Source organism: Catharus ustulatus, chromosome 4 (genome assembly GCF_009819885.2).
Source record: "Catharus ustulatus isolate bCatUst1 chromosome 4, bCatUst1.pri.v2, whole genome shotgun sequence".
NCBI lineage: Eukaryota > Metazoa > Chordata > Aves > Passeriformes > Turdidae > Catharus > Catharus ustulatus.
This window is the reverse complement of record NC_046224.1, coordinates 43,042,620-43,067,191: the sequence shown is the minus strand read 5'-3', so window position 1 is coordinate 43,067,191 and position 24,572 is coordinate 43,042,620. Positions and strand designations below refer to the sequence as shown.

The 24,572-nt window shown below is 37.1% G+C and overlaps 1 protein-coding gene across 1 annotated transcript in view; it reads right to left on the bottom strand.

The window, feature by feature from the left end:
• Positions 1-19,610, bottom strand: part of MGAT4C (MGAT4 family member C) — a 334,130-nt gene extending 314,520 nt beyond the window's left edge. Inside the window, 1 exon segment of the mRNA XM_033057894.1 lies at positions 19,262-19,610. The gene's annotated coding sequence lies outside the window, so the exon portion shown is untranslated.
• Between the last annotated feature and the right edge of the window lie 4,962 nt (positions 19,611-24,572).

Genomic DNA, 24,572 nt, shown 5'->3' with positions numbered 1-24,572 from the left:
GGCCCAGCTCAGCGCCACGGCTCGGCGGGGCTGGCCGGGTGGTACTGCCGCCACCGCCGGGCTCGCTGGCCCCCCCTCTCCCGTCAGCATCGCCCCGCTGCCGCGTTCCCTAGCTCCGCCGCCGGGCTCGCCGGCCGCGCCGCGTTCCCTAGCCTCGCCACCGGGCTCGCCGGCCGCGGCGCGCCGCGTTCCCTAGCCCCGCCTCCGGGCTCGCCGGCCGCACCGCGTTCCCTAGCCCCGCCGCCGGGTTCGCCGGCCGCGCCGCGCCGCGTTCCCTAGCCCCGCCGCCGGGCTCGCCGGCCGCGCCGCGCCGCGTTCCCTAGCCCCGCCGCCGGGCTCGCCGGCCGTGGCGCGCCGCGTTCCCTAGCCCCGCCGCCGGGCTGCCGCTGCCAGGCTCGCCGGCCGCCCCCTCCCGTCTGCACCACCGCCGCGTTTCCTCGCCCTGGCCGGCACTGCAGGCCCCCGCACCGCCGGGCTCCCCCACGCTGCTGGCCCCGATTCTGCTGGGCTTCCCCCGCTGCCAGGCAGCCCCACCCGTCGGCCTTCCTGCTTCTGCCATGCTCCCCTGCACTGCTAGCCCCAGTTCTCCCGGGCTCCCCCGCCCTGCTGGCCTGGGCTCTGCCGCCCCCCTGCCCCGCCCTGCTGGCTCAGGCTCTGCCGCCCGCCCCCCACACTGCTGGCCTCGCCTCTGCCAGGCTTTCCCACCTCTGCCGGGGCCGGCCGGGCTCCAGCTTGGCTTGGGGCTGCCGCGGGCTCTCACTTCCGTGTTGGCAGCTTTTAGAATTTTGTTAATGTATTAGCCGCCCCGGAATATTGGCCGCACTTCCGGGTTTCCACCAAAATTTTGGTCAAATTGGTGCGGCTTGTATTCGTGAAATTACTGTACTCTTTTGAAAGACCAAACAAAAAAAATTTGATTTTGTACCCTTTTTGTCCCAAAAAACCTCTTATTTTCTTTCACTGGTAGCGGTTTTGTCACTGCTGTTTGTTGAAGCATTGTTGTTTGTTGCCAGAAAATAATTTTGGTACTCCTCTACCCATCTATGTTACCTTTAAAATTACTATAATGACAAAAATCATCTTAAAACACACAATTTGGTCCCTGATCCTTCCATGAGTTTTTGGAGTGAGACTAAATTTAGAAAAAACATAGGATTTTTCTTTACTTTGAAAGGGAGTCACTTTACTCTCAAAGCTAATATTCACAGTACTACGTGAATCCTGGAAATACTAAGGAAATATCTTAACTAATAAGGGTTTGAACTTTCTTTGCATGGTTTGGACTACAGACACATCATCTGAAAGGCAATTGAAGGGATTCTTCTTACTATAACCAAGATCTTTATTTTATTCAAGTCTAGAAGCAAATGGTTGCTTCATTTTTCAGATAACTTTACAGAACAAGAGAATGTTTCCTATTAGCACACTGTTTAAAACTCCATGTAAAGAGGCATTCACAGTTTTATTTTCCAGAGAAGCACTGGACAAATACTCTACAAATGATAATTTTGCATGCATCCATGAAGGGGTTATGAGTCAGTCACAAGTCTGAAATGAGCATTTTCATCCTACTACCTTTTTTTTTTTTTTAATATAAGTTTGACAATTGATAGCAAAAGATTTGTAAATCAGGTTTTATCAAAACACAGAAAAAAAAAAATTAAATAAAATATCTGATAAGCAATTTTAACCATTCCACTGTGTTTTTTGGAGGAACTTTCATCCTCTTGATTCTTTCTTTCCATTTCAGCAACTTTCTTTGATTTACAGAGAAATAAGTTTCCATGTCGCTCCTGCAAATCTCAAATAAAGATTCTTGTGCCTGTGACTTTCTAGCTGAAAAACTGCTCTGTGCTCCTTTCAGCAATCTCCCACCTATTTCTATTTTGCAGGCTTTCTTCTTCTTCCATCTGTTTCACATAATGCTCCTGAACTAAGTGCTGAGAATTCTCAGGGAAGGAGAACTTTCCCCTCTATTAAAAATTGCTCCTGTTTAAAGTGGAATCAGTGACAATACCACAGTCAGGGACTTTCCTCTCTGCTACTTGACTACATCCTTTTAACCAAAAAAGCACGTATACAAGAAACTGAATGAGCAAGCTAGGCAGTTCGACCATCTGTTAGCATCACAGAATAATTGATTACATGCCATTTTGCTTTTTCTAATTAAGTATTTACATTCTAAGATACTGAATGAGCAGGAATAATTCAAAATGCTTCAAACCTTAAGTGCTACTATCATTGTCAGTCTGCTAAGTAAGAACAGAGTCATTATGTAAAGTTCCATGTTGTAGACTTATCTATAGACTTAACTGAAGCATAAAAATGCAACAGATCTGTGTAATACCTGTAGAATTATTACAGGCTGAAGGAATGCTATCATTTTTCTTTTACCTTGATCAGGCCCTGATTCATCATTGACTCTTTCTCATACCGTAACATGCAGTTAATTAATGAAAACTGAATTTGTGAATCATGTTAGCACTTAAAAGCCCTGAAAGAGTCTAAAAGTTATCCATCTCCAAAACCAATGGGTTCGCTAACACACTGTCCCTTAGAAACTCAGGAATTGCTTAAAATAATGAAATTCCTATTACTGAAGCAACTAGGACAAATGTGCAAATAACCTCAATTTAAGCATAGTATCAATGTTGGATTCTCATTTTCTCAAAAAAGCTCAGTAATGATATTAAAAAAAAACCTATTGTGAAATGGGGAGCTGATAAGAATTTAAAATCGGAAGATTTTTCAGGTGTATCCAAATTAATAGAAGTCATCCTGGGAAGAAAATCTCTTCCAATTTATATACATATTGGCAACATAGCAGTACTATAAGACTGAAAAACTGTACTCATCTTGTACATTTCTGACAAATAGTTTAAAAGATGATCTACCATGGATACAACTTTAAATGGAAACCATTTTTCCTCTTCACTACAAGTTGAAATATTACACAGAAGTATTTTATCATGCTGAGGACAAAAAAAAAACCTCAAACAACCTAGGGTCTTTTGTGTAAAGTGTGAAAATTGTCCACCCCAGACTTTGTGAGATGATACATAAATGTATTAATGAATTTAAGCAAGCAACTTGGAAATTAACTCTCTAGTAAGATTGTGGCTGCTGGAATTTGGCTGGAATATGACCTAAGAACTGATTGCTAAAAGTGGGTAAATCAACATATAAACCCCCAGCTGTAGTCCTTTTCAGTTGCCGCCGTGGACAGACACACACATTGACATGACCCTTGCTGTTTGGGGACTGTCTGAGGAAAAACTTCACTGTACATGTGCACATTTTTAATACTGAGAAGATTCTGGCTCTCCTCTAGCCCAGAGTGCCTGAATAACTCAGTAAGGCTGTCAGTGTCTGAGTACCTAGCAACAAGGCAGGTGGGAATTAAAGAACAAAAGTGCCAAACTCCACAGTGGTTCTCTGCACTGGTATCTAATTTAGTACCTGTTTTCATATTTGCTTTGAAAAAAAATTGAGATTTTGGTAGGAATTTAGGTAATGGTAACTAGAAGGAAGATGGGATATTGATGCACTAGGCTACATAAAAATTATTCTGTTGCTTGATAAAGCAAGCAGTAGTATAAACTGACAATTCTACATAAATACTGTATACTAGGCATAATATATTCTATATGTACATGCAAACACTTGTGACAAGATAATAAAATTATCTGAGCTTGAAACATGCTTTACGTTGTTGTGGTTCTTTTTTTCCTTCTTAAAAAGAGTATTAAAGGTGAAGATATTTCTAGAAAAAGGTAACTTCACGCTCCTAAAATTGAACAATTGTATTTTCTATTGTCAGAAAATGTATCAGGGATCTTTTACAGTTCTGATTCTGTTACATACAATTTGTCAGCTTTTTACCAGAATAAGGTACTGCTTTTGGGAAATGCCTAACATTGACAAAGGAAGCCCTTGGAGAAGGTTTTTTATTTAGCAAAAAAGTAACCATTCTGCATGTGATATGGACTGATTATAATTCATCATCTCCTGCAAGAAAGTCAACATCTTTTCAAATGGTCCCTTTCCCTATTTAGTGACACTTTAATATTATTCCAAGCATATTCTAAGTCAAGGTGAACTATCAGTGTTCTGAAAAAATAATTTTGAGAAAGTTGTCTATTATCTAACATCTAATACAGAGAATTAATCTAAATCACACAGTCAGTGATTCTCAAAGATCAGCTCCTCCAGACTCCAAAAATATATCAAGCCAAAAATGACAGCCAAGAAAAAGTGACAGAAATTTATAGGTGAGTAAGAAAAACTTAAAAAAAAATTAAGCATAAATGGAAAGTATACAAGAAGTGAAACCAGGGTCTGGTCACCAGAAGGAATATAAAAGACACTTACCTGAAAATGCAAGGGATAGTGTAAGGAAATAAAACCTGTGAACCTGCTGAGGTACATGCAGGAGGAGAGGGAGGACTCCTCCAAATGTATCATCAGCAGAAGGAAGATGAGGGAAAATGAAATCCAACCCTCTTCTTTGCTGATTAGAGAAGGAGAACTGGTGACAAAGAACATGTGAAGGGTGGAGGTGTCCTACACCTTTTTTACTTTTGTCTTTGCTGGTTCTATATGCCTGGCCATTACCACCAATAATAGAGACAGTTTTTTTACTTCATTAATGTCACGGATGGTTTTTTGAAACTGTGCAGAGTGTCAAGAATGCATTAAATTCTTGGGTGCATGCCTTACAGAGGGACCACAGAGCAGCCTCAAAGCTGGGAGAAATGTGTACATCAGAACATCATGAAGTTCCACAAAGGAAAATGTTGACAGCCTGTGACCAGAGAAGAACATCAGGCACCAAAACACACTGGTGGTCAACTGGTAAAGAACCAGCTTTGCAGAGAGGGTCCTGGAGGTACTGGTGAAAAAAGCTGATCATGACATACCAATGTGGCCTGGCAGCAAAGAAATCCAAGAGCACCTAGAATGCATTATTAAGAGTACCGGCACCAGGTTAGGGGATGCTTTTTTCCTCCACAGCCCTGCTGAGACACACCTGGATCATCCTGTTCTGGATTCCCCAGTCCCGGACAGACATGGACTCCAAGTCCATCACCATCCCACAAAGACAACTAAGGTAAGTACGGCTTTGAAGAGTCTTTCATATAAAGAAACTCTGAGGCCTGGGTCTGTTCAGCTTGGAGAAGTGAGGCCATCTTATCCATGTTCAAGAGAGCTGTAAAGAAAGCAGAGCCAGGCTCTTTTCGGTGTTAGTGACCAGACAGGAGGAAAATACAAGAAATACAAGAAATTCCTCTAAAACATAGTATTTTCTGTATGAGGATGATCAAACACAGAAGATTTGCCATTTATTTTGTGGCATCCCCATCCCTAAAGATGATCAAATCCCAAGGACAAAGACTTCCTTAACCTACCCTAACTGGCCATGCTTGGAGCACATGGTTTGGAACAGATGATCTGCAGGTATCCTTGCCAACCTCAGCCATTCTGCAGCTCTACAACATTGCTTCTTTGTGTTTTTACTCTTTTAAAACTCTATACATGTTCAAAAAAAATTTATCATATAGGCTCACAAGTTTATAGATTAATTTAGGGAGGAAGGATATACAAAAGATTTTTGACTTAACCTGCCCAGTCAGAGTAGAAAAATTATATGGCTAAAGCGATTGTGCCACCAGTTCTTCAAATGGACCTGGAAGCAGATACAGCAATTATCCAAGGTGCACATTTCCTTCATGTACTCCCTCATATCTTTAGTTAGAAGGTGTTGTTCTAAGATTCAGTTTTATACAAAATACAATGACAGTTGAAGTTTCAAAATTATTATCTTCCTGGATACAGTTATTTTTAAGAAGAAAAATGGTTCTGCTAGTCCTTGTCCAGTGTCACTTTAGCTCATTCCAAATAAGTATGGGGGATGATAAAAATAAAAAATTTAGTTTACTCTGTCTTTTTTCTTAAGTCATTACCAGAAAATACTTAACTGTACAGATAAAAGAATCCAAATATATTTGATATTTGAAAAAAAAGTTTCTGAAATATTTTGTTTCTTCCAGAAAGTCTCCCATAAAAAATACAGTGATATTTAACTAAAGAAATGTGTATCAAGACCTTTGTTTCCTTTTAATAGTGTATAATATAGAATATTTTTAAAATAAAGTTAGATATTTTTCCTTTTTACATCTTAAAGAAATAAAAAAAATTACAATGCAGCCTTAAAAACAAAATCTTGCCATGGATTGATAGAATTTATTATTTTTCATATATTACTTTTTGATTGTCCATTATAAAGATTTGTGTCGCAGCAAGGCTGGAAGATTGCTGCATCTCAAATCTCAGCATGAATTTCAATTGTAGATTATTTCACATAGCTGTAGCTTAGTGAAGCAATTTTGTCAAAGATCACTTGAAATAACATAGAGGATTGTCTTCTGCTTTATTTCAGGCATTTTTTTTTCTCCCATTTGTATGGACAGCCTAAGAAATGCAAATTGCTGCTGACAAATGGAATAACTTTGTCTTTTTTTTCTGTGTTTTCACTTTGTTTTCATTCTTTCTCTGTAGCCCCAGAGGTTTATGCCCTGGTGAGTGCCGGGAGCTGATAAGTAGGAGTTGCCTCGAGTAAGTAAAACAATTAAGCCCCTAATCAAGTAATGAATTTTCTGTCAATCACTCTTCAGTTCTGTGGGTGACACCTGCCTGATACTGTCAGTTCTGGTTGACATGGATTTCATGTTGACATAAATCTCTTGACTCAATGATCAGCTATGAAGCTATGAGTTCATCAACTCCTACACAAAAAAGTATTTAAGTATTTTTTCTGCTTAAGCATGATCGTTAACATGTCTATGCTAATGATTTCAGAAGAGAAGTTGTCATTCACTACTAAAATATTACTAGAAAGCCAGATCCTAGGTTAGTGTGCTATATTCTGATGGCTTTTGAGGAAAATTGCAACTGCTCAAGAGATTACTTAGACCTACACTGAGTAAAACTAAGTATTCATCATCCCCCAAATCTCTTTTGGTGAAACAATTCTACCCTGTTGTATAAGGAATATTTCTAGGGAAGTACCCATCATATGAAATATGTTTCCATTTTATTTTCTGGCAAAAACACTTTTCACGTTTGCCTAAATGAGCAGCATGATTTTCCTCATGGGTCAATTTTGGTTTGTTTTACATTTCTGACCTGCTAAATTATGTCATATCAAATTATGGCAAATTACAGGATGCCACATCATGTTACATAGTTTACATTATAAGTCAATTCAGCTTGACACAATATGACAAAGTAATGCAATATATCAGTTCTATAAGCACATTCTTTAAGTAATGAGGTAACATTTCAGCATACAAACCAGGGCACCTATTTAGTATTAAATATCCATCATCTGCTTCAACAGCAGCATGTGGAGCAATTTTATCTACTGAAAGGAGATATTTTTGTTGTTTTCTCTGCTAATTGGTTAAACTGTACTGTTTGAGCATTCTGTCCACATTGTAAACACTAATTTCATTAAAACACTCACTCTACCTGTCAACACTCTGGGAGCAGTACATATCTCAGTTGATAAATTATGTGGTATTGAAACATAGAGCTTGACTTTTAAGCAGCACTGGTCTTCGTTAAAACCATGACAGAAGCTGGTATTTCAGTAATCAAACTAATATTGAACATGAAATATTTGTGCAAGTTTGTGATATGAATAAAGTGTTTTCAGGGCAAAAAACTTAAAATAATTTTTTCTCAATAAAGATCTGTTGGTCAATTGTAGTAGAAATCTGTATAACGTATATGGCAGGAGTGAGTGACCAGACTACTAGTCCCAGTCCCCAAACATCAAACACTAAACAAGAGGTCAGTTACATTTACAATGTCTCACCACTCATGTTCCCAGGATTCACTTGGTCAGCAAGGGCCCAATAACAACATTGCATCATTAAGGAGGGACAATATATGTTTACAGTAAGATTTCCATGCAAACAAAGGTACTTTAAGTTGATTTAGTAACAGGGAAGAATTTGAGCTGTGATGTGGGACAGCATATGAATTTGAATGGCAACCTACTCAGTTTCTGGAGAGATCAAACTATCCTCTGTGCTACTAAAATGACATTGCTCCTGGTTGCACTGTACTACATGAAAATGGAAATTGTTTTCTGTCAATGAATCCTTGCACTCAACAGGAGAAATCCTTGCAAAGGTGAAAGGGCTTTCAGTCACTACCCCTTTAAACATCTGCTATAGTGAAAGGAAAAGAGTGAAGAATAGACAGAATGCTAATAAGCAGCCTGTTTTCAAACCACCATCCCATGAGTTTCTCCAATTAGATGACTTCAATGGAAAGGGAAAATATTTTAAAGGCACTTTTCTTGATATTTTCAGTTTAGTTAACCATGCAGTCATCTGTACATCCTTTTCTGCCATATTGATAAGAGAAGCAATATCAGGAGAAAATTTTGAGAGGCAGGAGGCTGCCTAACCCAGCCTAAGACATGATGTTGGCTGAAGAAATAAAAAAAATTGGGATATATGGAGGAAAAATGAAAACAGACAAGTGTTACATGAAACAGACTAGTTTGATTTTTATCAATTTTACACTTACAGGTATAGATACTTCTATATGTAAGAAATTATTTCATCCTGTCCTTTGCAAAAAAGTGCTTCTGGGGAAAAGGTAAACTTTGTTATCCAGAAAATTATGTCTGGATCTCATTCTTGACTTCCAAAAATGTACATTGAAATATATTTCCACTTTTCAGAAAAATCATTATCCAGGCAAAAAAAGTAAAATTTGTGCTTTACAAAATAGTCTGCTTAAACTTTTTTGCAAATCATACTAGAAATCTCTGAAGAGGAATAGTCTTTATTACATAACTCAGTTATCTCAGTTTAAGAATTCTAATCAGAACACAGCAAACCAGTTTTAATTGCTAAGTAAAGGGTTTTATGTTTCAGATAAGATCTTTAATGTTTACATGTAAAGTTTATAGAATAAAAAAGAGGTTTGGAGGTTTGTGTAATTGTATATTTAAGATAGTTGTGGATCTTGAAACTAATTTTCAAAAGAAATTAAAATGTTCCATTAAGATTTCTCAGAGTAATTTCTCATTATCATTAATGTCTACCTATGTATCTATCCATCTATCTATCTATCTATCTACCGTGAACATACATATGAAAAATCCTTGCCATCTAACATTAGAAGCAAGTCTATTTTGGTCATCCTTTTTGGATTCTTTGTTGAAGTAAGAAGGCAGAGGACACAAACTAACAGCTTTGAAAAGATGCATCATCCTATGCCTTAGATGCTGAAAATAATACACTTTAAAATAGAGTCATAGTACTGAACATGAAAATTCTGTCTAGTAAATTTGTAATATATTCCCTTATAAGTGCAACAAGTTCTTTTGATTAATAGTTCAATGACTAAGAATAAAATTTCAGGTTGTTAGGTTACTTCAATTTGGCATGATGTACCAGTAAATCTCAGAAATCATGCTTTTCTATTTCTTTGCCAAACAGATTTTTCACTTCACGATGAAGTAGTGTTTTATTTTGCATATAACATAATTTAAATTAAAAACAGAAACAAAAAAAATCTATTTAACTTAAAACTAAAATCTTTTTAAGGGTTTTCAAAGCCTCTGTATGAGCCTTGTGTTTGTTTTATTTGGGCAAGATGGGTTTCATTTGAAGCTGAGAATTCTGACATGCAGTACTGCCACTGAACCAAGAAGGTTTACTTGCAGATCTTGTATCTGTGGCTGGGAATGGGCTGTGTATTCTTGAGATTCTGTTACACCATTTGACAATACTGAAAAATCTAAACCCTCATCACAGAGCAGGTAAAGAATCTACAGGAAATCTCAACAGGAGTCTCTGGCTATGGAACAAAACTAACATAAAGAAGATCTAGTGATAATGAACATCTTTTTGTACAAATCGTATAGAGATAGGAGGGATGCTCACAAGAAAAGATTTATCCCCTCAGTTAAAGTATGCCTAAGGCTGGGAAGTTTCAAGCTATTACAAATAGGTTGCCCCTATGTGTTCATAAAATTGTTGGATTGGAAAAGATGACCTGCAGATTTTATTCAGGAGAAAAGTCAGTTACTTTGTAGAATTGTAGAATTCTGAGAATTTTTTTTTTTTTTTTCCTTGGCATTGAGTTTATCTACTGATTTATGAACGTAAAATTTATTTTTCACATTAATTTCTAGGAAAGAATTACTAGGATTCATCTGCATGTACTTACAACACTGCTATTGCATACAGAGACCAAGTATTTCTACAAAATGACCTGGAAGTCTGCCATTCTTATACCATTAGAGATAATGTTTGCAGTACTTTTATTTTGAATAAATACACTGCATCCAGTAAGTGATCTTTATTGTCTCAAAATGTAATTGCTTTATGGTTGAATCTATATACCCTGGCATTTTTCTCTACCAAGATTATTATGAAACAAGGCACTATAGTGAATGTTGCCATGTGTTCAGCATTTGTGCTCACATGTTTTTCTGGGGTTTCTGTCTTCAACACTCCTTCATTTCATATGTAGAGATACTTTCAGTACCGAATTTGAACTCTTTCTGTTAACATAATTGTCTACCAATAATTACACAAAATCAGTGTAAGAAAACAGCTATATGCCCAGGTAATTTCAATCTTAAGTAAGAATTTTTCTTTCATTCCTGGTTTTTTATTTGTTTGTTTGTTTGTTTTTTGTTTTCCATTTCCTGCAATAATAATAATATACTAAATAAAACGACTAAGAGCATCATATGTATTTGTATATGATGAAGTTCTGCTTGGTATATTAATAGCAGTGAAAGGCGCTACGTAAGGTTGGCAGATGGTCACTTAGTGAGGTTTCACACGGCTCAGTTTAGGGTCAGTCCTGTTTAATATCTTTATTATTACCCCTAAGGCTCCATTATTGCAAAGCAGACTAAGCCAAAGTCCACAGCTGCAGCTCACAGGTAATTCCCCCCCAGCCCTTTCATCAGAGTCTGCTGGATGCATTGAAGGACTCTCACTCCTCAAGTTATGGGGCCAGAACTGCACTCAGTGCTCAAGGTGAGGCTGCACTGATACAGAGAGATAATCATCTCTTTTCCTCAGCTGGTCCGGCAGAGTTTGGTGTACCATACAATGCATTTTGTCCTCTGGGCTGTGAAGCACCACTGCTAACCTGTGTAGAACCTGGTGCTGAGCAGCATCCTCATATCTCTTCCTGCAGGGCTGCTCTCCAGCCACTCCTTCTGAATTTATATTAGAGCCAGGCAATAATTTGTCCCAGGTGCAAAATCACAGAATCAGGCATTTTGACTTGTTAATGTTCATGCCAATATTCACAGTTCAGTGCTCTAATCTATCTAGATCCCTCTGCAAGGCCAAGTTCTCAGCACCTCCCAGCTTGGTATCATCAGAAAACTTGCTAATAGTATATTAAACTTCTGTTTGTATATTGTTGAAGAATATATCAAATAGAACCATTCCTAGAATTGAGGAACACTGCTGATGGTCACTGGTAACACCATATTTTTACACAGTACCTAGGAGTCATTAACCTAAGATTGAAGAGGTGGAATAAAAAGCTTGATTTTCTGCCTGAAATAATAGATTTAAATTTCTTAATTTTGAAAATTTATTTAAGAAAATGAATTAAATAATGTGGCCTGGAGTCCTCAAAACAGTTTGAGATGTATATATAAAAACGCAAATTTTATCGTCTTTTTAAACAATGTGTTATTTTATTTTAACAAGGGAAGTGCAAAGTCACGTCTCCAGGGAGGAACAACCATGCAACAACATACGTCAGGAGACACACAGCAGGAAGGTAGCTTGGTAGAAAAATGCCAGGGGTCTTGATGAACACTGAATTGATCATGAGCCAGTAATGCGCCTTTGCCATACAGGAGTGTCCCAGCTTGCATGAAACAAAACATTGTCCATACATTGAGACAGGTAATACCTGCCCTCTACTCAGCACTGATGAGGCCACATCTGGAGTACTGTGTGCGGTTCTAGGCTCCCCAGTACAAAAGAAATCCTGACAAGTTGGAGACAGTTCAGTGAAGAGCTGCAAAGAGGCCGGACCATTTCGTCTATGGGAAAATTCTGAGATGGGACTTTTCATCTTGGAGAAGAGAAGCCTCAGGGTAGAGTTGATAAATGTGCGTAAATGCTCAAAGAGATGGTGCAAACAAGATGGAGCTAGGCCCTTTTCAGTGGTGTCTAGTAGAAGGACCAGAGGCAATGGGCACAAATCAAAGCACAGGAGGTATCCTCTGAGCACTGGGAGTGTGCATCCTGCTGTGAGTGTGACACAAGCATATAGAATCTCTATGCTTGGAGGTATTCAGAAGCTGACAGCACATGGTCTTGGACTAGGTGGCCCCAGAGGGGCTGGACCAGTTTATCTCCAAAGGTCCCTTCCCACCTCACCCATTCTCTAATTCTGTGATTCTATTTTACTGTATTAGGAATTCCACTCGACCTTTAAACTAGAAAGAGGGTTCTGATCAAGCTGAAGATTGAGATACAGCAACACACACTGTACAAACTTGGAAAATCTTAAAGCATTGCCCATTTAAAGATTTACACACAAGTTTAGCTTAGTGTGCCCAGTCCTTGTAATCTCCAGCATTGTGGAAGCCAGAAACAAACAAGGAAAAGAAAAAAAAGAAAAAAAGAAAATAAAATCAACCAATCAAATCCCCAGATTTTGAGGGGGGGGGGGGGGGGGCGGGGGGGTGGTGGGAGGGGTTTCTCACAGAGGACTGACAGATCCAGAATAACAAAAAACAAGCAAAGGAGTTCTCAGAAAAACTTGCTTAAAGAAGAAGACAAAACCAACAAAAGAAACAAAAACAAACCAAACAAAAACCCCACAACAACAAAGAACAAACTATATCACTATCACATGTGAAGTACTTTTATAAAACTGATCAGATCTGGGATTTGTTTCACTAGATAAGGTAAACTGTACAGATAGCTCTTAAACACACAGTCTCAAGCTGCGCCAGTGGAGATACAGGTTGGATATTAGGAAAAAGTTTTTCACAGAAGGAGTGATAAAGTACTGGAATGGTCTGTCCAGGGAGGTGGTGTTTAAAAAAAGAATGGATGTGGCACTCAGTGCCATGGTCTAGTTGAAACGTTAGGGCATGGGTTGGACTTGATGCTCTTGAAGGTCTCTTCCAACCTAGTCATTCTGTGAATTCTGTGAATTTTGTGAATTCTGTAAAGATCCTTTTTGACTCAGAAGTTTGATGAGTGTTACAGCAGGCACTTTGATGGCAAGGGAAGCATCAGAGCTCTGGGTGATTTCAACCTCCTGGTCTGCCTGCCAGTCTGCTTTTCCCCACGGAGGCACACACCAGAAAAATAAGTTCTTTTCTGAAAGTGAGCACAGATCTCATTTTTCCTCCACTGACACTTTTTGACAGGAGGTAGGGGAGACATGCAAAGAGTCCAAGGCAGTTTTAAGGTGAGGTTAAATGTCATAGCTGTTGTAATTTAACAGTTTACTGCTGCAAAAAGGGGAAATTCATCCTTCCCCCTCATTACTCTGACAGCCTCAGTCTCCTGGCATTTTGATGCTGTGATTCACATCTCATATTCATGAGATCCCTAGATAACATGATTCAAATTACTAAACTATTTAAAAATTATTCTTTTTTTTTCTAAGAGGCCATTTTTTAACTGGACTTATTTTTTTTCTGGCTGATGGATGGGCCTGGCAAACTTCACAGTCAAAACCTTTCCTGAAGAGGGAATGTCTAGCATGCAATTCCTTTTGGTGCTGGCAAGATGCTGAAGTGGCTGCTGTTGCATCATACTGATGCACAAACTCACTTTCTGTAAGGAGCAATAGTAAAGCATACATATGATGGTTAAAATAGATTATGGAATAGGACGTGAAAGACCATTTATGGGAGTGATACTTCAGTAATTTCAAAATGCTGAAAATAATCCCTAAATTCCAGAGACTATGCTACATTATTTTTTTTTAGTTTTATTTATTTTGTCCATTTTATCTATTTTGTTTTCTTCATGACTTTGCATGCAGAGGATAGATAATATATCTTATTAACCTCTTTCATTCTTATACTGTATACAAACAAATAACTAGGGAAAGCCTACTGATACCTCTGTTTCTTAAAAAAATAATAGTCTTAAAAAGTAAAACCTCTTAAATTTGAGTTTCTCTAACTTTTGTCATATAATATCAGAAAAGTTCAACCTGAAAAATGAAAGTTGATCAAATAGGATTAGAGGAAATACTGGAGAAAGGATTTAAATCTTCACTAGAGACAGTTACCAACTCATTTTTTAGTAGTGTAATTTGATTTTAGAGTGAACTTTTCTATCCTTCCACATAATGTTTAACATACTTAACATAAGCTTGCTAATCTTATTGAAAGTTAATTTCTGCTCCAGAATAGTCAAATTAACCCGAGAAGTGTTTCAATAGAAATTTTTGTGATGTAAACACACCTCAGAAGTGTCTTTCAAATAATATCCATATGAAATACACATTTCACTCTCTTCAAATAATGAAAAGTTTGGGGCATCAGAGGCAATAAGAAACAATCAAGAAATTCTTTACAAGTTTTTTGAAATTATGTTTTTCATCAACCTTAAATTCTGATAAAGTAGTTTTCAAAATTTGAGAAGCTATGGACTGTTGAAAATTGTTGCCAGACTTCAGCAGCAGCTGGAGAAGCAAAACACAAGTAGTTTTATGTGCTAAAAAAAAGTGCCTTCAAAGCCTTTCTAATGGACACTATTTAAGATAGAAACTTCTACTGATGGATGTTAAGGGACAACTGGAATAAAACATAAAACAGAATCTGATTCCACTCTCATTTATTCCATTGCCTTCAACTTAGGAACTTCCAGAAGTGTGAGAAAGAGACAAACTGGGTATTAAATGAACGAGATCTATCATACAATTTCTTAAGTAATGTTGTTTATTTCTCTATGTCATACAGTAATTGTAACAACAGCATTAAGTTAGAAAAGCAATATTGAATCTCCCTGAACAAAACAAATTTTAATTGAACCTATTGAAAATGCCTACTGCAGAAAATTATGCGAATTTATTGACAAGAAGAGACCAAACCAGGATATTTCAGAGTAACTTCTATGCTCACCAATACATAAAAGAAAAAGCGTAAGAAAAGATTAAAGGTATACCATATTCTCACTTTTTTAGTCGTATTTACTTTGTACTGCATAGCAAGGTGAAACAAGATTCAAATTTGCAATAAAAACTTCATTTAACATTATCTTTGAACCATATACTTACAGGTTTTCTTACTCTAAAATTTGAGTTTCCCAGAAGGGTAGTAGGGGTAGTTATTACAGATTTTCAAATGTGCTTTCATGGCATTTGGTGGGTGCGGAGTAGGTGGGGGACACAAACAGAGCACCCCAAAGCTTTGCAAGTGTTTCAAAACAAATGCTTTGCTTAAAATATGACAAACTAAGGTAATCATAGAAATAGAGAATTAATGACCACTTTCATAACATTTACTGAAAAACAAATAATCTGAAAGATATTTCCCTGATGTCAAAATTAATTTATTTAAACATGGACTTGTCAATATTCTTGTGAGGCATATCCCTTTCAACAGGAGTACCAGCTGCTTTACACTTTGTCTATTAGGAAGATATAAGTTACTAAAATTGTGTTATTATTTGATCTGAATTCTCTTAAGAGATGGGGACAAAGTAAATAAGGAGAAGTGAATTCATGTGCTTAGATATCCTTTTTTAAAAATTATTAGAATAGAAACATATGCCTACTCAGTCACTTAAATATTAATGTTTACTAAAATTTCAGATATTTTGCATAACTAAAACAATGGGCTAAAAGATACAATATGAAACTTGTGTGAGGCTTTGGACTTGTACCTGTAGCTAGGCATAGTATCTCACAATTTGAGAACCTGTAGCATTTCAACCAAAATAAGACAAATTATCAAAAGTGAACTAGCTTTGTATGTTCTTTCCATCACTATTTCTTGAATTTCTTTACAATAATCAGACATGATTCTCAGGGGAAACCATCTTTTCACTCTTGTTCACTCAAAATTTTGAAAATATATGTGTGAAAACACAGATTTTCTGTATGTTGTTAGATGTACTTGAATCTTAGCAGAAACAATACATAATTTAATGTGTTGTCTGGCTGATGGTCTGTGTAAATGATACAGATGAAACAAATATTAAATAAAATATTTAATAAATGCTTAAACAGCAACAAATCAGTCCTGAAACCTAAAAAGACATAGAAAGGAAAGAAACAAGTCAAGTCATAGCGCATCCTGATCTTAGAAATACCCAGGTTTTGCCTGAGAACATTCATTTTAAAATTATCCATGCCCCTAGGTCTCTCTTCTTCTAAGCCCTTTTCCCACAAGTTACCTACTGGAGTTCAAAGAATAAATGATATTAAAGAGTCCCTAATTACCCTTTCCCAAAAAATGTTCCTAGAGATACTATTTTTTCTCCACAGCATAGAATTATGCATTATCACAAACTTATAGCCAATCTAAAACAAGTAAGAAGGAAGAAGAATGACATAAATAAGAAGTTGCCATTTTTGTATCAATTCAGTGCAATATCTTTACCTTCTAGAGGCTCACTCTGGGAGAAGAAAAAACTCTAAACTTAAACAGATGTTAAATAAGCCCAAGGGAAAACCAGAAGCATTGCATAAAAATTCAGAATTGTCCTTTTGATCTTATGATTTTTCTAGCACACAGCAGAACATGAAAGTGTAGAACCCGTGGTTCCAAGGAAGGAATGCAGTCAACACATAAGCTTACTTCAGCAAAATTTGGCACAGGACTACTAGAGAATGTAAATAAAATGGGTGTATTTATTATACTGCTGTAAATTGGTATGTATAGCTATTCTTTTTTTTTAACAAACTTCCTAATGTAGGAAAGAAGAAAGAACAGTAACCTGAAGGTGGAACAGGAATACCAGTGGAACCAGAACAGGCAGAAAACTATAGATTATAATTTTTAACGCCATAACAAACAATTTGTGCTTCAGCTTACTTCCCAGATTATTTTCATCCATTTATGCTATACCACATTTTGGAATACCATTCTCTACAAAAATGGTCTAAAAGTATACCAGAAGGTAGCAGAAAGATCCACCTGAAGATGGCATGATATGTGGGTACATCAGTGTTCTCTAACAAGAGAATGGGAGAGAGCCATTACTGCACATCATGATAGACAAAAAAGAAAAATAAAAAACAATGAGAAAGTAAAGATGGAACATAAATCTATTTATCTTCATTTATTTTCTTTTATTTAATATAAACCTCCCATTAAAATCTAGTTTTAGTGTGTTTTGCTTCATCTTGCTTTGGAAAAAAGATCAATATACTTTTGTGTTGTTCTTTGTTACTTACCAATCCCATATATCATATAAAAATACATTTAAAAAGGTAGTGGTTAAAGTAGTCAAACATTAAAAGGGAAACATATCATTGGACACAAAGGAGACAAAATTGAATGTGATCTGGAAAAGTTAGTTTTTCATGTGAGCAATATATAACAAGAAAATCCTGTATTACCCCCTAGGTTGTGACATTCATAAGTGATTCCACAGAATGCTGAAAAATCCATGGGCATGTTATGATGCTTCTGTATATTTAAGTGAGAAGTTTGGGATATCGGGGAAAACACAGCTAATGTGCACACATTTCCTTTAAAAATATCTTGCTGATGGTAGGAGCCTCTACGGAGAGCTTAGATGGTGGAAGCCTGTTTGCCTGAGTCTCTGATGTCTGTAGGAAAGGAAGTGATTTAAGAGAGTTCACTGGAAATGGGATAGAATCAATCTACTTTTTTCTTCAGTCTTTCCAAGGCACTAGAGGAAAGAACTTTCAGGTGTTGCTTACAGAAGCAACATGTATTACTGTAATTTTTTATTAATGCCTTGAACATACTATATTTCTTAAACAGAGGAAGATAAACATACTAGAAAATGCTCTTGCCTCAGATATACTGCTTTTAACCAATATGGTCTTTTGAGACTTCCTTCATACCCCAGCTTTGTTACTGTTTCTCTTATTGCTTTCTTTCAGCAGTATATTCAAAAATATGACAAACATCTGTCTTGTGGCTAAAAATCCAGTTCAGCATATCTACTGCACTATCAAGTGCACCACAGACAAGCTCATACATCATTTACTCTTGGTAGCATGACAGCAGCCCAGCCAGTGCACTGGACAAGAAGCTACAGATAAGAATTTTTATTTTTCTAAGGGCTTAACTCTTGCTCAGCCCTACACCTGCCAATTTGTGTTCAAGTCTCAGAGCCTGTACTCAGGTAGAGTGCCAACTTGGAAATGAAACAGGGCCAGCACTTTAATTCAAATGTGGCAGTGCTTTTTCCATTTCTGCAGCAACTCCCGCGCTTGGAATAGTTCAAAAATGTCTGGCTGCTTCTGCAATTTAGAGATCTTTCATTTTTAGGTCAGGCTGCCTCAAAAGCTACAGACATGCAGTAAGCAATTCAGATTAGGAGGAACATGCTGTAACTCCTATATAAACAGAATTTTAAAAGGCAGGAATTCTTTGCAGATTTTATTTTTAATCTCCTGTTGTGGTATATAATCCTTATGCTTTACTAAGAAGCTCCTGGAGTGTGGCAGTACAGATGCAACAACAGACCCCTGCCACATATCTATCAGAGATTTTCAAAATGAAATATTGTAACTCCCCATGTGAAAGGATAGAACATCATAGTAAACAAGAAAATATCTAACTCCAGAATTAATTTGCACTACTTTAAGGGGAGTTCTGCATATACTCAGGTTGGAAAATATTTTGCAAAATTAATACTTATCTATAACAAATTTAAAATCAGACATATGGTTTTGCTATTGCTTATTCATTGTTTCAGAAAACAACATTCTCTGGACAGTCAGCATCAACTTGTGGCAATATTATATATAGCACAATGGATTTTAGCTTTTTTGTTTAAAGGTTAGGGATTGGTTTTGCTTGGGGGGATTGCTGACAAAGCATTTGGCAGTAGGTACAACACATCTACAGTAAGTAGCTCAGAGTATTTTACCTGCAAACATGCTGCAATAAAGTGCCATCATTCAATCAATACAGACTACTTAGTTAACATTTTTCTTAATGTATCTGGATTACCAGTTCATTAGATCATTACCTGATAAATAGTGTGGGTAATGAATCGAGAGAGTTACTACATACCTTCAGGAAGAACCTGCCCGATAACAATAATCCATTAGAAAAACTGGCAGTATCCTCTGATCTATTGCCCGCAAAGCTATGACTTGATGGAGAGTTTCATTCCCTCTGCTCAGCACTCCAGAAGAAAATCAGCACAATTTAAATATTTCTCAGGATGTGACAGCTCTCTAGATCCCTGGCTGCTTTCTTTTCCCAGGGGTTGACAATCTGGTGTTCCAGTGTGCATAGAGCAGTGAAGATGAATTGAAAAAGCTTGAGATAAATTAGGGATGGCTAAGTTAAAATTGTCTCTGCTCCCGAGTCTCTCATCTGCAGTCTGCAAGCCTATTTTGCTGTGAAAAAGCTAGATGGCAGGCTGCCTCAGTGAGTTCTTCTTAAGCGACAGGGAGCATTTTCAATGAAGAAAAATTCTCCCATTATCTAAGCTAATGTGACTGCAGCTAAATCTAGTCTTAAAAGTGTCTACTGGCATGAAATTCATTCTCACTGCTGCTTTCTTTCAAGCCACAGGTTAAAAAAAGAAAAAAGAAAAGGAAAAAAACCCCCAAAACCCGACAAACTGAAAAAGCACCACCGTAGATTTTTCTATATGAAAAAAAAAAAAATACTCAAACTTTTAAAAGTTGATAAATGGCAACAGATTTCATGACTATGCCCAAAAATCCAAGTATTGGGAATTATCACTGTTTTCAGAAGTTTATCTGTTTACATTCAGTTCATTTTTCCATTACCTGTTCTTTCTCTTTTGTTTTTAGTAGGTATCATGTTGTTGGAATTATTTTCATTTTCAGTGTTCTGGGAAAGGAAGGAGCAGTATTTTCCCCTTGTTGACAAAAATGAAGTGACAGCGAAAATTCTGAACAATCACCATGTTTAGCCTTAGTAGATAATCCTAGATAATCTTCCAAAAAATATGATTGATACTTTACCCTGCCTCTAAAAAGATTGTGTAACAGGGTTTTTTTTAAATTATGAACCACTTCTCACCCTATTTCACAAAAAAATATAGAATTGAAGTTTTCTGAGTATCACTGTAGTGTCAAAACTATATGACAAAGTAACTAATATCTAATGTTATAGAAAAATACTTTACATTGAAAATACTAGGGCAGGAGTTTTTCATTAAACATATTAAATGAAGTATTTTATCCTCTAAATCATCAGATACTGTTAACAAAAAAAGGGTGTAATTTCAAAGAGACATGCTCCATATTAAGCAGATGTTTTTGCAAATCCTCTCTCTAGTTTCAACTGATCTAATTTTCTGAAGTCCTTAATATCTATCACTAATTACTTTCTCAGACTTGATTTCTCAATATCATGGAAATTCAGACCCGTCAACTCTAAGAGAGATGCAGTTGCATACATATGAACATACCTTAGTCCTAGAGCATTTTGAGAATGATAAATAAATATATTGCCAAGAAAGAGATATAAACCCTTCTTTCATCAAACAGGGATGAAGAAACTGAAAATCTTTAGGACATGCCTTCAGACGTCTCTTTTTTATGAAACCATGCCTGGGGGCAAAACATTCACTCACATTAACAGAACTCTACCAGGTGAAGTGAAAAGGCATGATCAACATTTACAAATTTCCTTGGGGCTTAAATTACTAAGGCCACAACCCCACAGATTTTACACTGATTATGTTCAGCCTATTCTCTTTTGAACAGAAGTTCTTTTGGCCTGTGTCCTAGTAACCACCCCTTTAAACTTATGCAAGTACTTGACCAGATTCAGTTATTCAGTACATACAATACACATAAAGATACCCCAAAGTAATATATAATCCAAAGGGATTAAAAAGTTTCCCATGCTACCTTGCTCTAAGATTATTTAGGGTGTTGTAACACTCATACTTCTAGGCGACAGTGACTGTGCTGCAGTCCCTGTCATTAATATTTGTACATTTTCCCTGTAAACAGAAATGACCACAAGTCATAGAATCACAGAATAATTTTGGTTGGAAGAGACCTTCAAGATCGTCTAGTCCAAACCCCCTAGTTCTAGGTGGCCCTGTTTGAGCAGAGAGTTTTGTCTAGGTGACCTCCAGAAATCCCTTCCAACCTCAACAGTTCTGCAATTTTCACTATTGTTCAGGAACCATCAAAATTCTCAGTTCATAGTTCCAGTGACATTCTGTTGAAATGTTTGGTATTTCTGTTAGGTTTTATTTTTCAAAACGTCTTCCTTAAACTATTTTAAATTATAGATGCCTCTTTTCTCCTCCTCACAATTACAGAATCTTCTGCTGAAATTAATAAAACTGCCAAGACCTCATTGTGCAGCAGCCCAGCCCTAAATTTCCCAATTTCTCCTCACAATAGGGAAAAAAAGCTGAAAGCCACCTGCTAACCTTAAAGACAGTGTGTGTGCTATTTATTAATTTTAGAATGAGGATCACTCATGCCTCTCCTCTCTCAGCATCTATTGCTTCAGCCAGAGCTATCAGTGACAATCTGCTTCTTTTCTTGGAGTCTCAGCAACTTGGGTCAAACAGCTACATCAGTGTCTCAAGCTTCCATTCATAAAATCGTAATGTCATGAACAAATTAAAATATATATAATAACTGTAATTCACTATTATTAGTGGTATCATCATTTTAGAAGGTGTGATTCATTCACGTTCACTGGTTTGAATAAGTAACATTGACATGTCAGTTTCTAGGAGGTTTCTGATGAATTTCGGGGAGTGACATGGAAGGAAATAGAAAACCAATTTAACAAGCAAAACATAGTATTCCAAAATGCCTTAGTAAAATGCTGACCTTTGACTACATATTCTTCTCAGCTTCCTATTTTTCAGTATCAAATGGAGAAAGGGAGAATGTAGAAATTGTTTTTTTCCAGGAAAAAAGGTTTAATAATCCTTGAGGATATTTAGGGATTTTGTCCAAAACCCCAGCAAACCACAGTCCCTTGGTTTGCAGAATATTAGAACAAGACAGATTCACAAGAATTTCTCAGACATTTCCAGGAGAAAAATTAATGGGGCTTTTATTTTGGTTTGGTTTAGTTTTGATGGGGTTTATTTTTGTTTGTTTGTTTGTTGTTTGGTTTGCTTTTCCCTTCCAAGCTATCTACTGGTATAGTTTAATATCTTTTTGGAATCATTCAGAGACCCAGATGGAAGCAGAGGTGACACTGTTGGCATAGCACGCTAGATCACATCTTTGGCATGCTGTAATCCAGTTATGAAAACTTGTTTCAATAGCTCAAAAAGACAGTAACATCATAATGAACCGAGGGTGAAAAAGGTGATCATGCAGTGGTACACACCGTAACTCTGGGACATGTTGCCAGCCTTTGACCTGGGTACTTTAGGAAACTTTAGGAAAGCTGATTTCTATAAATGTCAGTTATACACTGCCTATTTAATTTTTAAGCTTAATTTTTATTTGAATTTTTTATTTAATTTTTAAGTTTTTAAGCTTAAATAGTGTGATTTCCACAGTTACGAGGCAGGTTTATAAATAATATTAAAACCCCTTCTATATAATAGGATTCACTAAAAAATATATATTTGGCTAAATCTTTAGAACTACTAGTCTCCTGCAACTGGTAATTCTCAATAAAGAAAATAACTCAATTTACATAAATGTTTGTATTTCCTATTTCTCTGTCATTCTTCACTGGAGACAAAATAATGGTTAATAAATTCAGAATATATTCTCCTAGCTTTACTCTGCTTGTCTTGCATTTGATTTTCATAGCAGAGAACTTCTAATGAGAAACTCCAGTGGGATTAGAGACATGCAATTCAAAGATGAAAACTTTAGTGACAGAAAGTGAGATTTTTTTGCTACTTTATATTGTATTTTGCATACATATGTAATAGCTAAAGAAACCTGCAATGTGTATGCATATAAACATTTAGTTAACTTTTTGAAGTCTCTTTTTCATTATTGTGAAATGAACTCTTGCATAATTATAGTTGCTTCATATGTTCACTGTCTGCTCATGGAATGCCTGTGGTCAGTGCTTGTATGCTTTTAAGTCACAACTTGCTGGGTTTTTTTCTCTTTTAGATTCATAGAGGAATAGGTCTGGATGAAAATAAAACTCACATAAAAATATTTTGCCTAATCTTAAGAAGTAAGAGTGGAAAGTGTTTGCTTCCATTATCAGTGCACCTTAATGCCCTTTTGCCAGTGATTTTCATACCACTTATAACATGGGAAATCACTTTCATGAAAGAAACATAAAATTTTGAAGAGAAAATTGAGACCCAGGTGTGTTATTTGCGTTAGAGTCTTCAAATTATGTAGGGGACTTTACTCCAGCCTCTCTTCAAAGTTGTCTTCCATGTGATGTGATTCCCAGAATAAATTAATTGTGACATAGTGGGGGGAAGAAGGATGGAAATATGTGGCCTTAATAGGCTGATGTTTATTCTCCTTTTTGATTACTGTAAACTTCTGTCTTGGGTGACAATACAGGATGCAATAAAAGGTGTCTATTCTATCACCATCTGTTGAGGGTGGGGGCAGTGATCCTTATCTCCGTGAGAGATGTTCTGCTAATGGGCCATCCATTGAAACCAGGGAGGGATTGTTCTTTATTTTTTCCCACCCCATCCTTCCTCCAGGGAGGTATCTTCTGCTAATGGCCCATTGAGTCCCACTATGTGACTGATAAAATTACTGCATCCCATTGGAAGTTGCTCCAGCCAGGGGAAAGAGCCCAACATTTCTTACCAAGATAAAAACAGAGGTTTTGGAACACTAAGGGAACCCCTTTCTCCACTGGACTCCACAAGAAAACCGGATTTCTCCACATCACCACTGGACCTCCGGAGGGAAACTGCACCTTGTACAGGAGCACTGCTCCAACTGAATCACATCTGTCACTGCAGGAGGATGCAGCCACCATTTAATGGGACTGCTACCGACACCCTGCCTGACAGGGTGTCAGGTTGTACTCTGACTTTGTCAGGGTTTGGGGTTTGTTTCTTTGTAGTACTGTATTTCTATTTTAATTTCCCTAGAAAAGAACTGTTATTCCTAATTCCCATATCTTTGCCTGAGAGTCGTTTGATTTCAAAATTATAATAATTTGGAGGGAGGGGGTTTACATTCTCCATTTCAAAGAGAGGCTCCTGCATTTCTCAGTAGACACTTGTCCTCCAAACTAGGATAACTTCCTGCTTTCTTGCCTTCTTCATTGTGCATTTTAAAACAACAGAAAGAAAATTAGTTAGAATATGCAGAAACATATACTATTAAACAGTAAGAGGTTATTTGTGGGGTTTTTTGACCTCCTCAAAATAGGCATGCAGGTATATTGTCTGGTTCTCTTTTCTTACCAC